A 19,698-nucleotide genomic window follows, 5' to 3' on the forward strand; every position below is an offset into this window, starting at 1 on the left:
GGAATTAAGAAGCAATGTCAGAAAGACGAGGCGGAGGAATTAGGTATTCCAGGGAATAAGGTCTGCTGCAAGATGTCTCCATAATACCATGCTTTCTCTTCTGCATCTACAGCTGGTTTATGCTGGATAGAGTTAACCTCTTTGAAGGCATTGATGAATTGATCACACATTCCAGCCTACACTGTTTCTACCACTGCATTTCACTCATTCCAGTTAAGCTTGCTAGAGGGTGGCATTGGTTTATTATGGGTACACCTGTTAGCCTCTGTCTGACATTTCTGGAGGTAATCCTGGAACCGGGGATCTATTATGGAATATGAAACCACAAAGATCTGCAGTGTGATCCTGTTTTCTCAGTTGGTACCAATTCATCAGTATGAGACATGGTAGATTCTCCATCTCTTGAAGTCTTCAAATCAGACATCACTGGGCTAAGTACAGGAGTATCTGGATGAAATTCTAAGGCTTGAGCTATGCAGGAGGCCAGACTCGATGATCTAATGGTCCCTTTTGGCCTTAAACATCAGTGAATACTCTGATTTCTCTTGATAATAAGTCTCTGAAGTCTCTTCCTTTTTCTTGGGGTAGAGCTACATTTGAGCTGCGAGAGGTGGTTCCCAGCTCATGCCGCTGTACCTACACTAAGCTCTGCTTGAGTTAGCAAGCTAAAAATAACAGCACAGCCAGAGCAGTGTGGGTGGTGGCTTGGACTATCTGAGCATGTGCCCAGAGAGTCTGGATAGGTATATAGTTGGATGGGCTAGCTGGAGCCACCACTCATACTACCCTAGCCACACTGCTATTTTTAGTATGCTAGCTCAGGCAGAGCTGGCTCAGACACACCTTTGTGAGCCGGGAACCCTGCCCCCCAGCTCAAATGTAGATGTACCCTTTGGGTATATCTAGACTACATGCCTCTGTCGCCAGGGGCATGTAAATTAGACCACCTGGCATAGTCAATGAAGCTGGAATTTAAATATCCCCGGCTTCATTAAAATAAAAATGGCCGCTGCGCTGTGCCGACTCAGCTGATCATCGGCACAGCGCGGCAGTCAAGACACAGATCGGTCGACAGGGAACACCTTTGTTGACCACTCCCTTGTGCCTAGTGAAACAAGGAACATGAAAAGTGAAGAAAGCCATTCAGACGAGAGAACTGTTTCTGGGGGTATGTCTACACTACCCCGCTAGTTCGAACTAGCGGGGTAATGTAGGCATACCGCACTTGCAAATGAAGCCCAGGATTTGAATTTCCTGGGCTTCATTTGCATAAGCGGGGAACCGCCATTTTTAAAACCCCGCTGGTTCAAACCCCGTGCAGCGCGGCTACACGGGGCTCGAACTAGGTGGTTCGGACTAGGCTTCCTATTCCGAACTACCGGTACACCTCGTTTCACGTTCCACCTCGTTCCACCTCGTTCCGGTAGTTCGGAATAGGAAGCCTAGTCCGAACTACCTAGTTCGAGCCCTGTGTAGCCGCGCTACACGGGGTTTGAACCAGCGGGGTTTTAAAAATGGCGGCTCCCCGCTTATGCAAATGAAGCCTGGGAAATTCAAATCCCGGGCTTCATTTGCAAGTGCGGTATGCCTACATTACCCTCCTAGTTCGAACTAGGAGGGTAGTGTAGACATACCCTGGGTGACAAGGAACACGAGAAGTGGAGAAATCCATTCAGACGAGAGAACTCAAACTGAATCTTTCTGAGCTTTGGTCAAGGTATTCTGTGCCTCAGGTTTAACCAAGAAGAGAAAGCTCAGAACTATCAGTGAAATAAGCTCTTCTTGGGCCCAGAACCAGGTCAGACAGAAAAACCTTGTGAGAGAAGTGCCAGGTGAAATGGGTGGCTTCTGATAAGCAGCCATAAGTTGCCTATTTGAAGTATATCTGCATCAAGCCTCCAACAATGGTCCATTGTTAATTACTGCATCATGTTTGTTGTTGTCAAGTAGTAAGGGATTTGTTATCTTTCCTGGAGAGGTGCATTATGGGAGACTAGTGGCTTTCCCCAAAAATACTTCTAGTCTGAATGGTGGGGGAAAAAATCTTGAAAATGTGACCAATGTATATTCCAAAGCTTGAACAGCAGTAAGTAAATTTTGGAGAATGTTTATTAGTTTTTAAAATCTCATGAATGTGGGGAGCCTGACTCATGATTTTTTGAACAGGTGGGGTATATCAGTACAATCCTGTATGTCAGACTGTTATTGGACCCAGCCTGTGTTCCTTGTGCATCCAAAATTCCTATTTCAACATCAGACTGGTATGCAAGGACCAAGCCCAATGCTATTTTGGGATAGGGCCCAAATCAAAACCACAGAGCCAAGCACTTCCCAGCTCTGCAGTGCTCCAAATGCTGAGCCAGACCTGAATTTTACACCATGGCCAAAACCCTAGGATTTTTACATGGGAGTCACCTTTACTCAATTTAGACTTCCTATTCAAGATTGGAATGTCAGCCCTTCCGAGCCAGAACCATGTGTAATGCTGTCCCATGTAAAGCTCCATGAGCGTAGTCAGCGGTATGTGATTGTTTATATTCCCATTAATTTATTTCAAGGACTGAAATAATGGGAAACGTTGACTTTTCATAAACTGCTTTACAGAAATCTTGGCTTCTCCTTCATTGGGAGGACATTATTTGTGAAAGATGTCATGATGTCCTATGTGACAAGGGATAATTACTTGTGAATAGCTATCTAGCCAAGTTCCTTAGGGTGAGTGAGCCAAACAAAACCCACCAGCACTGTAATCACTCCTTTGGGAACTGTTGACTTATTTGTATTTTGCCTAGATTTTCTTTTCCCTGTTTGTTTGTTTTTCCAACTTACTAATTTTGTTTGTTCATTTTAAATAAAGATACAAAGATTCCGTAACTCTGATTCTTCCTGATTATTTACTTGACATTTGGCTCCCAACTGTATACTTGTATTTTGTTGTCTTTCAATTTAGTTAGTTCCTCAGGGGTGAGGAACCTTTTTTGGGTCGGGGGCCGCTGACCCACAGAAACATCAGCTGGGGGCCGCACACAAGTGAGAAGCAAAACAAAGAAACAAACAAATCCTCATTGATGTAGCCACGGCTGAGGAGAAAGACACTCCCCACATTCTCCTTTCACACAAGAGCCTAGTGGGGTCCAAGCTGGTAGATTTTGTGTGCACCAGCCCCATGGGCTCCTCAATGCTGGCATGGGGGACCCCAGAGCCTTGGGGGCTGGATCTAGGTAAGGTTCCCCACCCCTAAGCTGTTTGACACTTATTCAGTGTGCTGTCAGGACATCTGTTTTCTAGGCCAGTCGTTTGGGTCTCCCAAACCTCAGGCTAGCATCCTAGTTCAGCTCCCCACTCTGCCACAGGGGACAAGTGACACAGGGGACAAGTGACAGCAGAGAAGTCACTTAGGCATGGAGCCAAAAAGGAATGTAGGTGCTGCAATACTTAACTTTTAGAAAATCACTCAAAAACCAATGGAATCAGTGAGGCATTCAGGCTCCTTATATTACACATGGGGGCAGAATGAGATTCGCCAAAGCTAGGAAGTTAGACAGTGAGCCACGGGGCTAGCCAATGGGAGAGGGTAATGAAAGGGGTGTGTTCTAAGACTTGCCTCTCTTACGGGGTAAGAACCTAAATCTGGGTACCTAACTCTCCTTGCAGTGCACTGCCAGGAACCCTTCTGTTGGAATTAGGTGACTTCGGTGCCTAACGCATTTCTTGCAAGAATGAATTAGGCATTTGTATAACTCCACATAAAACTGCCAGAGAAGGAGTCCCCGCCCCAACTTTCAGCCTGTGGGGGATGGTTAAAGCACTCACCTGGGGTGTGTATGGGAGACCCACGTTCAATTCTCTGTCTGATGGGAAGAGAGAGGATATAAACATGGGGGTCCAATAGCTCAGCTTTTCTTTGTGAGCTTGGGATAGTCTGATGTGGGGGTTCTCAATATCGCCTGCTGAAGCTCTCTAATGACTAGGCTACTGAGGCTAGAACCATACAGTTATAAGGGACTGCACTCCCCTTCTTTGTGTCTGTACTTTACTCCCTGCCCCCACCACACAATTATGCATGCCAATAAAAAACAAGCAACTCTCATTAAATACAAAAACCAGTAAGGCATTGATTCAAACAGAGCCAAATGGTCAATTGCAATGAGAGCAAAAGGAAACTGTGATAATGGTCCATACTCACAGTTAAATGCGCATCACATTAATGGATTCATGTCCAGATGGCAATGACTTTGCATAATGCTATGCAAGCTTAACAAATCTGTCAAAATGCACAACACCCTCTGAGAACCCAGTATGTCTGGAGGAATCAGCTTTGCTAGTTTTTCACTGTTATGTGTAAAACATATGCAATCCACCCCCCTCCCCGTTAAGTGTCTCACACACTCCCAGAAAACATTCTACCGCTCTCCCAGTTTGAGAACCTCTGGCCTAGATGACCCTTGGACTATGTCTACACTCGCGGCGTCTTGCGCGATAAATATGCAAATGAGGCTAAGCATGGAATATCGCTGAGTCTCATTTGCATACCTAATGAGCCACCATTTTTGCAGAAGAGGCCTTTGCGTCAGAAGGAGCTGTCTACACTGCCCTTTCTTGTGCAAGAAAAACCATCTTGTGCAATGCCGTTATTCTTGAAAATAATCAATGTAGCGGCATTGCGCAAGATAGTTTTTCTTGCACAAGAAGGAGCAGTGTAGACAGCTACTTCTGGTGCAAGAGCCTCTTCTGCAAAAATGGTGGCTCATTAGGTATGCAAATGAGGCTCAGCGATATTCCATGCTTAGCCTCATTTGCATATTTATCGCACAAGACGCCGCGAGTGTAGACATAGTCCAAGGGTCATCTAGGCCAGAGGTTCTCAAACTGGGAGAGCAGTAGAATGTTTTCTAGGAGTGTGTGAGACACTTAACGGGGAGGGAGGTGGATTGCATATGTTTTACACATAACAGTGAAAAACTAGCAAAGCTGATTCCTCCAGACATACTGGGTTCTCAGAGGGTGTTGTGCATTTTGACAGATTTGTTAAGCTTGCATAGCATTATGCAAAGTCATTGCCATCTGGACATGAATCCATTAATGTGATGCGCATTTAACTGTGAGTATGGACCATTATCACAGTTTTCCTTTTGCTCTCATTGCAATTGACCATTTGGCTCTGTTTGAATCAATGCCTTACGGGTTTTTGTATTTAATGAGAGTTGCTTGTTTTTTATTGGCATGCATAATTGTGTGGTGGGGGCAGGGAGTAAAGTACAGACACAAAGAAGGGGAGTGTAATCAAAAAAGTTTGAGAACCACGTCCACACAATCTCTGCACCACACACACAGTCTTTGTCACACAGTTTCTGTGACTCACAACACACATAAGCTACGTCTACACTGGCCCCTTTTCCGAAAGGGGCATGCTAATTTTAAACTTCGTAATAGGGAAATCCGCGGGGGATTTAAATATCCCCCGCGGGATTTAAATAAAGATGTCCGCCGCTTTTTTCCGGCTTGTAGAAAAGCCGGAAAAGAGCGTCTAGACTGGCCCGATCCTCCGGAATAAAGCCCTATTCCGGAGGATCTCTTATTCCTACTTCGAAGTAGGAATAAGAGATCCTCCGGAATAGGGCTTTATTCCGGAGGATCGGGCCAGTCTAGACGCTCTTTTCCGGCTTTTCTACAAGCCGGAAAAAAGCGGCGGACATCTTTATTTAAATCCCGCGGGGGATATTTAAATCCCCCGCGGATTTCCCTATTACGAAGTTTAAAATTAGCATGCCCCTTTCGGAAAAGGGGCCAGTGTAGACGTAGCCATACAGTCACTGAACACACACATACTGTGCCCCACACACTCTCCCAATCTGTGTCACATACTCTCTCTCTCTCTCTTTCTCTAGCCCTCAGCTCTATCCCTTCTGCCTGAGGCCACACCCCATCTGGGGGCTCAAGCTAGGTCTACACTTTAGGTGGACATCCAGCTAACTAAAATCATGCTGGATCTCAGGCTATGTCTAGACTGCAGGCTTCTTTCGGAAGAACCTTTGTTCGGAAGAGATCTTCCAAAAAAATTTCTTCTGAAAGAGAGCGTCCACACAAGTGCATCAAAAAAGTGATCTGCTTTTTTGGAAGATAGCATCCACACTGAATGGATTCTATCTCGCAGTTAAGTTGTGATTATTATGGATGGAGTGGCCACTGGGGCATCTGTGCTTTTTCCTCTTTCCTCTTCTTACGAAAGAACTCCCTCTGCCCTGTCCACACACACTTTTGTCCAAAAGAGCTCTTTCGGAAAAAGTCCTCTTCCTCGTAGTAAGAGGTTTATCAATGTCGGAAAATCCCCTCTGTTCGATTTGTAGCCCTTCTGCCAGGCCAAGTAAATAGCAGCAAGGGCTGGGTTCAGTATCTAGGGGTCTCCTCCCAACAAGGTAATACAACACCGGCTCGAGCCCTCACCCAGTGACCTGGGAAATCTTACATACACCTCTGGGTGCCTCAAAAGAGGCAATTCTTCCCCTCTCGCAAGCACAGAGCCTCAGTATAGTAGCAAACCTTTAATAACATGAGGTAACCGACATCAGCATTAAATTGGGGAAACACCACAACTCGGATTTACAGACCAAACATGAGCAAAGGCCCTCCTCCCAGCCACAAATCCCCCCAAAGTCCCAAAAGTCCAACACCCCAAGAGTCTCTGCCCAGGGTCAGTGCCGCCCCAGGGTTCAAAAGTTCACCCGGCAGGGTTTCACTATCCCAACCTGGAGGGGCGGGGATCGATACACCTTACGTGGTCCGGTGGTGGCTTCGCTTCTCCGTGGGGTTCTGCCGCTGCCATCGACACGAGTCACTCCGCCACACTCCACCTGTCGTCCAGTGAGCCGCCTCTACCAGCCGTCTCGGTCCACACCCCTGGCTGCCAGCTGGTTGCTCCTGCCGCTGCTCTGCTGCTCCACTGGCTGTCCGCTGCTGCTCCTACCAGCCGCAGGTCGTCCCTGTCAGCCACTCTGCGGTCTGCCCAGGTCGTCCCTGTCAGCCACTCTGTGGTCTGCCCGCACCCACAGGTCATACCCACCAGCTACTCTGCTGTCCACCTGCACACACCGGTCGTCCCGGCAAACCGCTCTGCTGTCCTCCTGCGTTTGCTGGTTGTCCCTTGAAGCTGCTCTGCTAGTAGCCCAGCAGCTTAGTACCAGGCTCCCCTCAGCAACAGTGATTTCAGCTTGTCCACAGTATGGCACCAGGCTCCCCACAGCAATTTCAGCTCAGAACAGAGGAGCCTCAGCACTAGTGCTCCACTGGCCCACTGTGAACTCTGCAGCTTACAATTAGACTCCTAATAGAATCCAAATTAGTTCCAACATTTGAGAGAGAGAGAGAGAGAGAGAGAGAGAGAGAGAGAGAGAGAGAGAGAGAGAGAGAGTGTGTGTGTGTGTGTGTGTGTGTGTGTGTGTGTGTGTGTGTGTGTGTGTGTGTGTGTGTGTGTGTGTGTGTGTGTGTGTGTGTGTGTGCAATCAGTGTTGTTTAGGCCCTCAGACAAGGCCCCACCACCAGGCACAAAGATCTGTCCCCATCCTCTCAATTTGACTGGGTTTGGAACCCATGCCCTTTGTCTAGCGAGTGCTGCTTAGTTTATGGCGAATCCCTCTGTCATAAACAGTTCCACCATTCCATTGTCCTTGTTTCGCACAATCAGGGTAACAACACTTTTATCCCCCCTGCCTCAGTAACAGAGAGACTGGGGATCCCACAGTGGCCAAAGTGACCATTTGGGCTGCTGTGAGCACATACTAGACAGGGTGGGTGTGTCTATGCAAATTGGGCTCAGCCCCTGACGTCTCTTTGCACCACTTGCCACAGTTCACCACCAGATGTCAGGATAGAGTTTACCCTGACCCCGCTTACAGATTTTTTCCCGAAAGAACGTGATTGCAGTGTGGATGTAAGTGAAGTTTTTTCAGAAAAACAGCTGTTTTTCCAAAAACCTCTGTAGCATAGACATAGCCAAAGAGGGGCAGCCACCCGGCCAGCTAGCCATGGCATTCAGGAGCAGAGGGAAGATGTGAGGGGGGATACAATTTTACTTTGCAGAAGCTGCACTTTCCTTTACTCCCCACTTCTTTGCCTCCCTCCGCAACTAGCTCTTTGGCTGCATTCTAACCCTTTCACCTTTTCTGCATTACATCCACAACCCACTTCCGCTCCCAAACTCCCTCTCGTACCCACTCCCCACACCCTCTCCTGCCATCAACCTCTTTTCCAGACCCTGCCCTCATCACTCCGTCCTGCACTCTACCTCCTGCCCAGATCTTGCATCCCTATCCCACTCACAGGCCGTCCTGTCCCACACATTGAGCCCCTCATTTTTGTCCCCACTCCAGAGCCTAAGGGGGTCCACAAAATCCACTAACTCTGGAACCCCAGAAAAGTAAATCTGACCTATGGGAAGCCCTGAACCTCAGTCCTCCCTGCCCCTGCTCCTTTCCCTTCCCCTCTGGGGGCTGGAGTGCCAGAAGAGTGAAGTGTTTTTGTTGGGGGTCACATCCTAGGACTCCCTCTGGTGGCTGTGAGGGTTGGGAGTTTTTGGAGGAGTTTTTTTGCTTCTCATTTATGCAATCCCCAACTGATTTTTCTGTGGGTCAGTGGCCCCTAACCCAAAAAAAGGTTCCCTGGCCCTGCCATAAGAAAAGAAAACATTGAAACCTTTTGTGTTGGACATAAATTAATATTTTATTTAATTTAAAATGAAGTTTGATAAACTAACATGAGAAAGTTAAAACACTTAATCTGTTTAATAATTTCAATTAAACCGTTCTCCCCAGCTGCAGCACTAGCAAAATGGCTCGGGTGTAATTATGTAATTAATGGTGAGTTTTCATTAGTGACTGGTAGTCTGCGGAAAGCTTTGGAGGGGGCGGGGCCTCAAGAAAGTGGGGGCTGTCTCGGGGAAGGGATGGGGTAGATCCTAGCTTGCCTTGACATTTAAAATTGATCTTAGGTATAAAAAGGGTGGAGACCACTGGGCTACACAAAACCTACACCAGAGAACAAAATACAGTCATATTAAAGCAGCCACAAGAGGGAGCCCTATGAATGTAACAAAAACAGACTCATGCTGGGACAGAAATTTAAACATTTAAAAAAATAAAGTCTACAGGGAGGGAGACTAGAGTTTGTTCTCTAGTAGATACACGTCCTTGTCCCTCTTGCAAGATGAACATTCTCACCCGAATCCAGCACAGCACGTACACACCTGCATAACTTTCAGTGAATAAGCAATTCTACTGAAGTATTAAGTCCATGGCATTGCTCATGTGCATAACATTAAGCATGAGTTTTGAGGGATTGGGCCAGAGATCAAACCTCATATTCTCTGAGTTGGAACCATTGTGTCCTTCACATCTTGGTTCATAGTAGAACCCATGGAAGCACAGGCAGTGTTATGCTTTTTTGTACCTGCTTCCTTTGCAATACCATCAGCATATTACAAGGACCATGGTTCTCATGAGATTGCTTCCATTTTGGGTCTGACAAGAAATAAAAATAATGAAATGATTATGCCTTCAGGTCCAAAGCATGGGATGAAGGCTCTCATTCACCCTGAATCCCACACCTACTTCCAACCAAATCAAAATATCATCTTCCTAGCCTGACTCTTGTTAAATCCATTTGTAAAAGTCCCACATAATGGCACGTACACCACTTATAGAGAGAGATAAGAACAAGGGTGCTCTACAGCCTAAGCTAAGAAACAGCTGGCTTAATGGCTCCAGCTATCAAAGCTCCTATACTAAGCCCTAGAGGTCCCAGGTTCAAATCTGCTGGGTGGTTACAAGAGTCTTTCTGGAATCAGCTTTAAGCAGAGGTCTCTTAATTGAGAGACAACCCCCTTTGGGAGACATGTAAGAATGTTCAACGGGCTGTGGTGAGCCTGCTCAGGGGGTGATACCAATCCCAGATATGCTCTGGCCATGCCCCACCTCCCAGCCCTGCACCTGGCTCCCACCCCTGTCCTTAGCACAGCTCTGCATCTGACCATTGCAGCCCACCTGAAGGTCTGCTCCCCATCCAGATCCCTAACCCTGGCACTAACTTGCTTTCCAATGCTGGCCCTACTCCTAGCTCTAGTTCTACCTTCAGTTGCAGCCTCTGTAATCTTGTCTGCACCCTGTGAGCCACAGCCCCACTCCTGGTCCCAGCTCCAAACATGGCTAAGGGTGGGGATCAGGACTTTCAAAGCTTGAGGACACTGGTTTCAAAGGTGATAATCCACATGCAGAGTTTGTTCAAATTCTTCCATGAGAATTGTAGAGTAAACCTGGAGACCTCAGGGTAAGCTCTCCGTACAAAGCTTAAACATATCTGAGATAAAAAAAATCAAGCCTGAAGCTATATTCATGGTTGCAGCCAGCAATTGCCACAGTGTATGCTTAGGAAACAGGAGCTTAGCTTTGAAACAACAATATGCATTACCTATTCTTCATTTACCTAAATGAAGAATAGGTAATGCATATTGTTGTTTCAAAGCTAAGCTCCTGTTTCCTAAGCATACACTGATAACTAGTGGTATTCATTAAAATAAGGCAATTAATCATTCAAATTATCAAGGCATAATGACATTGACAATTAAGCTAAACACAATGTAAATAATATTATAATTTCCTAACTTGTCTTACATCATTGATTTTAAATTAACTGAAGCATCTGCATGCAATATAAAGTGAATTAACATCTACAATCTAATTTGGTTATATTGTTAACTTCAGTCGCGATATAGATAAACACAGATAAATACAATTAGCATCCATCCTCTTACTCTCTAACAATATAGGCAAACATATTAAAGATTCCAGTCTATTTAACATGGCTTTGGTAACTACAAGGAATGGCCACGTTCACCATTTTAATGCCCCTTGTTAAATTGCTATGGGGCATGCTTATTCAGTCTGTACTTAGCGAGGAGGTTGTGACCATTCCTGAAGGATGTGGACACTGCTGTTGATTAGCCCTGCCTTCATCACTTCCAGATTAGATTGTAACAAAGATGCACTACAGAGGGTAACTCTTAGGGTGCATCTATACAGCAGGGCTTAACTCGAAATAAACTATGTAGGTTGATCTACGTCAATTGTGTAGCTTATTTCAAAATAAATTATTTCAAAATTGTGAGCATCTACACAGTACTTATTTTGAAACAGAGCACTCTTCCTCCTACTTCTCTTACTCCTCGTACAATGAGTGTTATAGGAGTCGGAGTAAGAAGTCCTCCAGCTTGACATTATTTCAACATTATTTTGAAATAACTGCCTGCTGTGTAGATGCAGACTAAGTTATTTCAGAATAATGCTAGTTATTTCGAAATAATGTTGCAGTGTAGACGTACCCTTACAAAGCACTGAGAGTTCTGTAGTACAGAACATAACACAGCTGCCTACTTAATAGCAGAGTTGTATATAGAGAAGCATGCTCCATTTGGCACTGACTTCCAGTTCATTTCCAAGTGCAATTCAAGCTGGTGCTGATTCAGATCCAAAGTCTGAGATTCCATCTCACACTTGCGCTTAACCAGGCCACTGACATGTTCAAGCCTACAGCCTCCAACCCCAAACATCTGGAAGGATGGGCCATTTTCAGTGTAGGGTTCTTAACTATGGGTTCCCTCCTTGATCCAACAGAGCAAAAGTGTGTTGACTATCAGGGGGTGCTGAGAAATGCTTCTATTTCTTGGCCAGTTTCAGTAAAAAGGGTGATGAAAGGGGAGAACAGCATTAATTTTGTGTGTGTGCTGATAAGAGGTTTAAAAATATTTGTACCTTTAGTATAACTGTCCACAATGCCTAGAAACTGTGACAGGCTCTTTGCAAACAGATGCCTTTTAAAATGCTCCCTTTTAACAGAAAGAAAAAGAAAATGCCAAGTGTGCCCTCACTGCAGTGTCTAAGACAGTTCGGATTTGCCATCAGTAAGGGTCTGGTAGATATGGCAGCCTTCTTTTGAGAGACTGATTTTAGTACTGGCTAGAGGTGAAAGTAAGTGGGTGTGCCCTGGTGCACAGCTTCAGCAAGAGCTGGGCTATGTCTAGACTACAAAGATAAATCGGAAAAAGAAACGCAATTTGCAGTACACAAATTATGTATCTTTTTCCAATTTACTTCCAAAAGAGGCTTTTCTGAAATTTGGCCCGTCTACACTGGACCAAATTTTGGAAAAAAAAAAACCCTCCTTGGAACATCCCTTCTTCCTCATAAAACGAGGTTTACAGGGTTGCCAATAAAATGCATACGCTTTTCCAACATTTTTTTTCGGAAAAGCAGACGTGTTCCTTGGATGCTGCAGAGCTTTTCTGTGATACTTCCAGTAGCACGGAAAAGCGCTGCAGTCTAGACGTACCCCTGGCTGAGCTGTGGCAAAAGCCAGCAGGGACCTATTTAAAGAGCTGGCAAGGACCCGAGTTGCAATAGAACAGTACCTATAAGAAACTGTAAGTTACTTTCACCACTGGTACAGACAGAGAAAGTATTTGCATTCTCTCTCCAGGTTCAGGGAGGTGTATTGAACCTGAGTCATATATTAAGGATTACCTTTGGGTATAATAATATCTTAATAACTGGGTTTAGCCAAGCTGTGCCCAGTGCAAGACACAATATGAGGGTGGGAAAAAAGCTGTATCTAAGCCACCTCTCCATTCCTGGATGCAGTTGGGAGCCGGCAAAGTGCCTAGAACTTCAGTTCTGCTATCTCACATCCTTTCCTTACCCACTCTGGCAACTCCTCGACTGTGTCTACACTGGCCACTTATTCCGGAAAAGCAGCTGCTTTTCTGGAATAACTTGCCAGCTGTCTACACTGGCCGCTTGCTTTTCCGGAAAAGCAATGACGATCTAATGTAAAATCATCATTGTTTTTCCGGAAAAACTATGCTGCTCCCATTCGGGCAAAAGTCCTTTTCCGGAAAAACTGTTCTGGAAAAGGGCCAGTGTAGACATGACGATCGGGGCTTTTTTGCGGAAAAGCGCGTCTACATTGGCCCCGGATGCTTTTCTGGAAAAAGTGCTTTTCCAGAAAAGCATCCTGCCAATGTAGACACGCTTTTTCCGGAAATACTTATAATGGAAAACTGTTCTGTTTTAAGCATTTCCGGAAAAGGGTGCCAGTGTATACATAGCTCTCTTGTTTGGACCACTGGTGCAGCAAAAAGTAGACAGACTTGGCTGTGTCTACACTGGCATGAATTTCCAGAAATGCTTAAAACGAAATACTATTCCGTTTTCAGTTTTTCCGGAAAAGGAGCGTCTACATTGGCAGGCTGCTTTTCCGGAAAAGCCCACTGTGGCCAATGTAGACGAGCTTTTCCGGAAAAGAGCCCCGATCGCCATTTTCGTGATCGGGGCTTTTTTCCGGAAAAGACTACTGGGCTGTCTACACTGGCCCTTTTCCGGAACAGTGTTCTGGAATAAGGACTTATGTCCGAGTGGGAGCAGAATAGTTTTTCCGGAATAGTGGCTGATTTTGTACAGTAGAGCATCGTTGCTTTTCCGGAAATTCAAGGGCCAGTGTAGACAGCTCACAGCTTATTCCGGAAAAGCGGCTGATTTTCCGGAATAAGTGGCCCAGTGTAGACACAGCCAAGAAGGCTCTGTCCCTAGAATTGTGTTCCAATGCACTCTATGATATGGGAAAGATGCCAATCAATCTAAGTCTGAGGCATTTCTCGTTTAATTCAATAGGACCCTTCTAAAAAAAGTGTGTGCTGGTTTAACAGGAGTACTTCGTTTTCTGCAGGCCCCATTATTCTTTTAACCTGGAGCAGCAGAAATGCTTTAAAACAGTGAGCCAATGAGTCTTGAGATTAGTCAGCCCAAATCTCCCACGACAGTTTGGTATAATTGCCTTCCTTCTCTTTAAGAAAACTCAGCATTATTCCCAGTACTGAAGGGCAGAATGTTTCTGGGGCAACAGTTTAAAAACATGCATGACACAATTGAAGCACTTGTGTGAAAAATGCCAAAGAGGGCATAAGATGGGCCTTCAGACAGTGGTGAACAAAGAAGCTTTTTAGCCACTTGTCATTTCCATTACAGAACAGGGGAAAGTCATGTTCAAAGGCTCACGCACATAAGAAAGCAATACTGCTAAAGTGACAAATGGCAGAGAAAACCTTTAATATCCATAATGTAATCAAGGTAAGGGTGATGCAGCAAGCACTATATTTTGCAGCTGAACAACCTGGTAGTAGGGTCAACCCGTTTGTACAGATGCAACAAACAAGAGGAACTGGAATTACTCATTTATGATCTGTCTGGTATTACTGAAACCTCGTTGGATGATTCATGCTACTGGAATGTTAAAAAACAATGATTGGAACCTATTTAGGAAGGCTCAAGTGGGCGAAAGAGGAAGGGGAGTAGCATTCTGTGTCCAAAATGGCATTCTCTGATTCCAAGTCACTGATAACTCAGAAAAAATTATCATGAGTTCTTATACATCAGTGTCCTAGTAGATAAAGCCCAAGATGGGATACAGTTGGGGGTCTGTTACAGGCTTCCAAACCATACTAGGGAACAGGATGACCATGTCCTTATACACCTACAACATGTGTGATAAACAACAGAACTAAAAGTTAATGGTAGCTCAGATACAAGGGATCATAACCAGATCACATTTATAAAGTGAACATTGAGGGAAAAAATACTTGGTGCTTTACAATGGCTAATTTCACAAAGCTGAAAACAATTATGAGCCAAATCAGTTGGGAGAAAGAATTTAATCACAAAAATGTGAATGGTAATTGGGAATCATTTAAAAACACCTTCCTGGGTGCCCAAAATGCCACAATCTCATAGTAGAGGGAAAAGGCTGAATTGATTAAAACAAATCCTGGCTTAGGGGGAAAAGGCAGCTATGAAAATATATATAATAAATAATCCTAGACTGACATTCGTCTATTACTAGATGGAATGGTAGAATTAGGAATAATAATGGAGAAAAGTCAGAAGTAGTAAATATTTCTGGTCTGTATTTGGGGAAAAACCAGATGATACAGTCTTATCACTCTTTCCATTCCACTAGTATCTCTGGATTATGTCAAACAGAAGATATCAAAGTGAGATATAGTACCTGTGTAGTTGCCACCAGTGCAATGACTGTTGAAATACCATGTGCAGTTCTAGAAGGATTTGATAAATTAGAGAAGGTTCGGTATGGAAGGTGAAACTAGATGATCACCGTGGTTCCTTCTGGCCTTGGAATCTATGAACTCAGGTCTCCAGCCATTTAGTGCTGTCAAGCTATCAGCATTTAAAGACCTTATTCACAATCTACAGCCTAACTCTACCATCATATCAAGACCTACTCTTCATACAAAGATCTTTGATGCTGCCTAAAGCATGAAGAGAAATTTGATGGATGCCATGAGTGAAGTGCAATACATTGCCACCATCACTGACTGTTGGATGGCCAGGCGACACAGCTTCATTGGTGTAACAGCTCACTGGATTGATCCCATGAGTCTGGAGAGATGTTCTGCTGCACTTTCATGTAGGCATCTAAAAGGCTCACAAACCTTTCGGCTACATCTACACTGGCATGAATTTCCGAAAATGCTTTTAACGGAAAAGTTTTCTGTTAAAAGCATTTTCGGAAAAGCACGTCTAGATTTGCAGGATGCTTTTCCACAAAAGCACTTTTTGTGGAAAAGCGTCTGTGGCCAATCTAGACGCGGTTTTCCGCAAAAAAGCCCCGATAGCCATTTTCGCAATTGGGGCTTTTTTGCAGAAAACAGTATTATCCTGTCTACACTGGCCCTTTTGAAAGTCTTTCAGAAAAAGACTTTTGCCCAAACGGGAGCAGCATAGTTTTTCCGGAAAAGCACTGATGATTTTACATGAGATCGTCAGCGCTTTTCCGGAAATTCAAGTGGCCAGTGTAGACAGCTGGCAAGTTTTTCTGGAAAAGCTGCTGATTTTCCGGAAAAACTTGCCAGTCTAGACACAGCCTTCATGTTTTGGCCAGTGCCCTAAATGACATCCTAAATTAAATATCAAATGAGAGAGACAATAGCTAGAACAACAACAGACAATGGGTCAAATTTCCTCAAAGCTTTCAAAATATTTGGCAGTGAAAACCACCAGAATACTGGAAAAGGCAATCTGGAACCAGAGGAAGAAACCAATGATGATGATGAAGAAAATGAAGTTGATTTCACAAAATTGCATAAATCCTGGACCCAGATAATGGCCTTGAGTAAAATCAGTGAGACAGCTGCAGCCTTCAAGCTACAACATCATGAGGCATCAGCCACCACCTTGAATTCCTCTAGTCAGGGATTGGACCAGAACACAGCATAGAGACCACGTTAGTGGACCTACAAGGCACATGCCTCGTGGCAATGGACAACCCAAGATTTCTATGCTCATACTGCTGGACCTCTCTGGAGTCTTTGACAGGATGGACCATAAGATATTGCTAAGATACATCTATATGATCTAACAGGAGTTGAGGGTCCAGCATTCCAGTTCGTTCCTCTCCAGCAAAATTCAGAGAGTTATAATGAACAACTCCTCCTTCTCTTCAAAGGCTGTCTTCTATGGGGTCCTGCAGGGATCCCTACTATCCTTGCTGCTCTTCAATAGCTACACAAGGTCCCTGGGAGAAGGAGTGAGGCCCATGGGCTCAGCTCTTAGCAGCATGCCAATGACACTAAGTTAAATATCTTCTTCTCAACTGATGCTACCACTATTGCTGCCAGAACATCAGAATGCCTGCAGGAAATTAGCTCTTGGATGATGAGCAGCCAGCTCAGGCAGAGCCCAGGCAAGACCGAGCTGATGCTGGTTGGAAAGAAGAAATGCTTTGAAGAACTAGCCAGGACACTGTCTTCACCTTCCATCAAAGACTCACTGCTCTGATTCATCATGGGAGTGCGAAGCCTCGGCATCCTATCTGATTCCTCATTAATCTTAAATGCCCAGGTAGAATCAGCTTCTAAAACTGTCTTGTTTGCCCTCCAGCTGGCTAAAAAACATCATCCCTTCCTCACAGATGAGGCTCTAACCACAGGTATCCGTGAATTCATCATCTCCAGGCTGGGTTACTGCAATGGACTGACTCTAACACTGGATGTGAAAAAATGCACAGGTTCCAGCTGGCACAGAATGCAGCTGTCCACCTTCCCCAGGGCTTAGGCTGCCCTGGGTTTATCAGGCCCATGCACAAGTCTCTCCATTGGCCTCATCAGCTTTGGAAGCCAGTTGAAGGCCTGGGTCATAACTTTCGAAGTAATCATTGGATCGGCAACATCAAAGTCTGAATTTCTATGTGCAGCTGCACTCCACTGGCACAATGCAGATCACAAAGATAGGCTAGAACACATGAGAGGTAGAACAAAGCATTCTTTGAGGTCATGGGAATCTCATTATGGAACAACTTCAGGAGAAGATCAGGCAAATGCAGAGGAAATCCACAGTAAGAAAACACTGTAAAGCCTTCCTCTCATTATCAGCGCCATTTCAGTGTGACTCAATCTCATTGCAATTAAACATTGTTTTCAGTTTCAGCTACTTTTCTAAGGTCATGATGAAGATGGGATATTTACTGCTTATGCTTGATATCTGGAACCAAAAGACAAAAAGCACATATTTTCTTCAGGAATGTATCATTTATACAGACCTTTCTTAGTCCTTCCTTTGCAAAATAACCTTTGGAAAGAAACATCTGTCCCAAGAAACTGAACTCCTTTTAAAAAGCATGACCAAACTGAACTATCTGGAATAAACAGAGGGTCCTCCTAACTAAAAAACATGGAGTTTACATCTCTGTGGCACCACATGGTAACAACATAATTTAAACCATTAATTTCCCCAAAGCTTTGCAAGTATATTTATAATAATCTGTCCTATGGAAACACCAATAGGCCCCAACCAAGCCACTGTACACACGCCCACAGTGAGACAGTTCCTGCCCAAACTTGTTTCTTCTATCTATATATTTGAGATTGTGTCTGGCTGTCCATCTATGAGTCCATTTGTTCAAGAATTTTCCTAAATGGTAAATACTAGGACCACCACATTTGATATGTAGGTTCCTCTTATCTTATCTTAAAGCAAGGTCAGGGTTTGGTTGTGCCAGGAAAATGAGATGTCCCCATAATAGGATTGTTTTCCATAACAGGAAAAGGGAGGGAGCTGCTAGGAGGGACAGTCATACTGCAGCATGACCACAGGGGGGCAGCCACACCAGTAAGATGGTGGCTGGCTGGGGGAGGGGCTCTGCATGTTGCCAGTCAGGCCACTGTCCATGGGTAAGGTTCTCATGCTGGTGCTGGACAGGGTTCCCCCCTCCTGTGCTGACCCCCAGGCCCTACAGTTCAGGGCCACCCTTACAAATTATGGGTCCCTATACAACCGAGGGCCCTTCCCAGCTTCTCCCAGGATCCAGTTACTTCCCTTGCCTCCTCTGCACTGCTCCTGCAGGAAGCCTGGGGCTTCCCTCCCCATACAGCTCCTGCCAGGGCTGGAGGCTTCCCTCCTTCTTCCCCCACAGGGCATTTACTAGGGCCAGGGGCTTCCCTTTCTCCACCTCTCCCATGTGAACCCCTTCCCAACCCCTGCTGCATAGCTCTTACTGGGGCCACTAGCTTCCCCGCCTTCCCTTGCCCTCTCTCCACCCAGCTTAACAGGACTGGAAGGCTTCCTTGGGGCTGGAATGGAGCTGCAGAAGCTGGAAGCTCCTCTCTAAACTGCAGCTCCACTCTGTAGCCAATCTGTCAGCAGGGAACCCTCTGCTGGCCACCAGCAGTACGTATGGTGGAGACAGGGAGTTGCCCTGAAGCAACACAAGGACACAGGACCACATAGGGGCACCCGGACATGCAGGGCAGCCCCTGCCATCTCTGCCAGCCCCAAGGAACCAGCACCAGCTGCCCAGCATGGCAGCCACCTGCACACGAGGATAGTACCTGCTGCCTCCCAGACACTGCTGCCCCTGTGGATGCCCCAGTGAGCCCCCCACACCTCCCAACCCCCTGCCATGAGCCCTCCCCTCACCCCAAACCCTCATTCCTGAACCCACATGCCTTCTGCACCCTGCCCTTAGCCGCTCCTCACAGCCAAACCCTCACTCCAGCCTTCCTCCCACACCAACTTCCTGCCCTGAGCCCCTCCTCACGCCCCAAACGCTCTCATTCCTGCACTGCCCTGGGGAGAAGCCAACAGGCCCCTGTCACCCCAAGCGGTCCCAGGTCCTGGGCAATGCCATGTAAATCTTTTAGTTCTTAAATAGAAAAGAGATGGGGATAATAAGGCTTCTTTTCACCTACCCTATTTCACAGGAGAGAAATTGTTTTAGTATATAAGGGTATGTCTAAACTACCAAAGGCTGTGTCCAGACTCAGGGGTTTTTTCGAAAAAAGTAGCCTTTTTTCGAAAAAACTTCACCTGCGTCTAGACTGCAGCCGCGTTCTTTCGAAATTAAATTGAAAGAATGCGGCTTTTCTTTCGACGGTGGTAAACCTAATTCCACGAGGAAGAACGCCTTCTTTTGAAAGTGCTCTTTCGAAAGAAGGCGTTCTTGACAGCAAACAGGCTTTTTAGAAAGAGAGCATCCAGACTCACTGGGTGCTTTCTTTCGAAAAAGCAGCTTGCTTTTTCGAAATTCCGCGTGCAGTCTAGACGCGCTCTTTCGAAAGAGGCTCTTTCGAAAGTATCTTTCGAAAGA

Source organism: Pelodiscus sinensis, chromosome 1 (genome assembly GCF_052426305.1).
Source record: "Pelodiscus sinensis isolate ZL-2025 chromosome 1, ASM5242630v1, whole genome shotgun sequence".
NCBI lineage: Eukaryota > Metazoa > Chordata > Testudines > Trionychidae > Pelodiscus > Pelodiscus sinensis.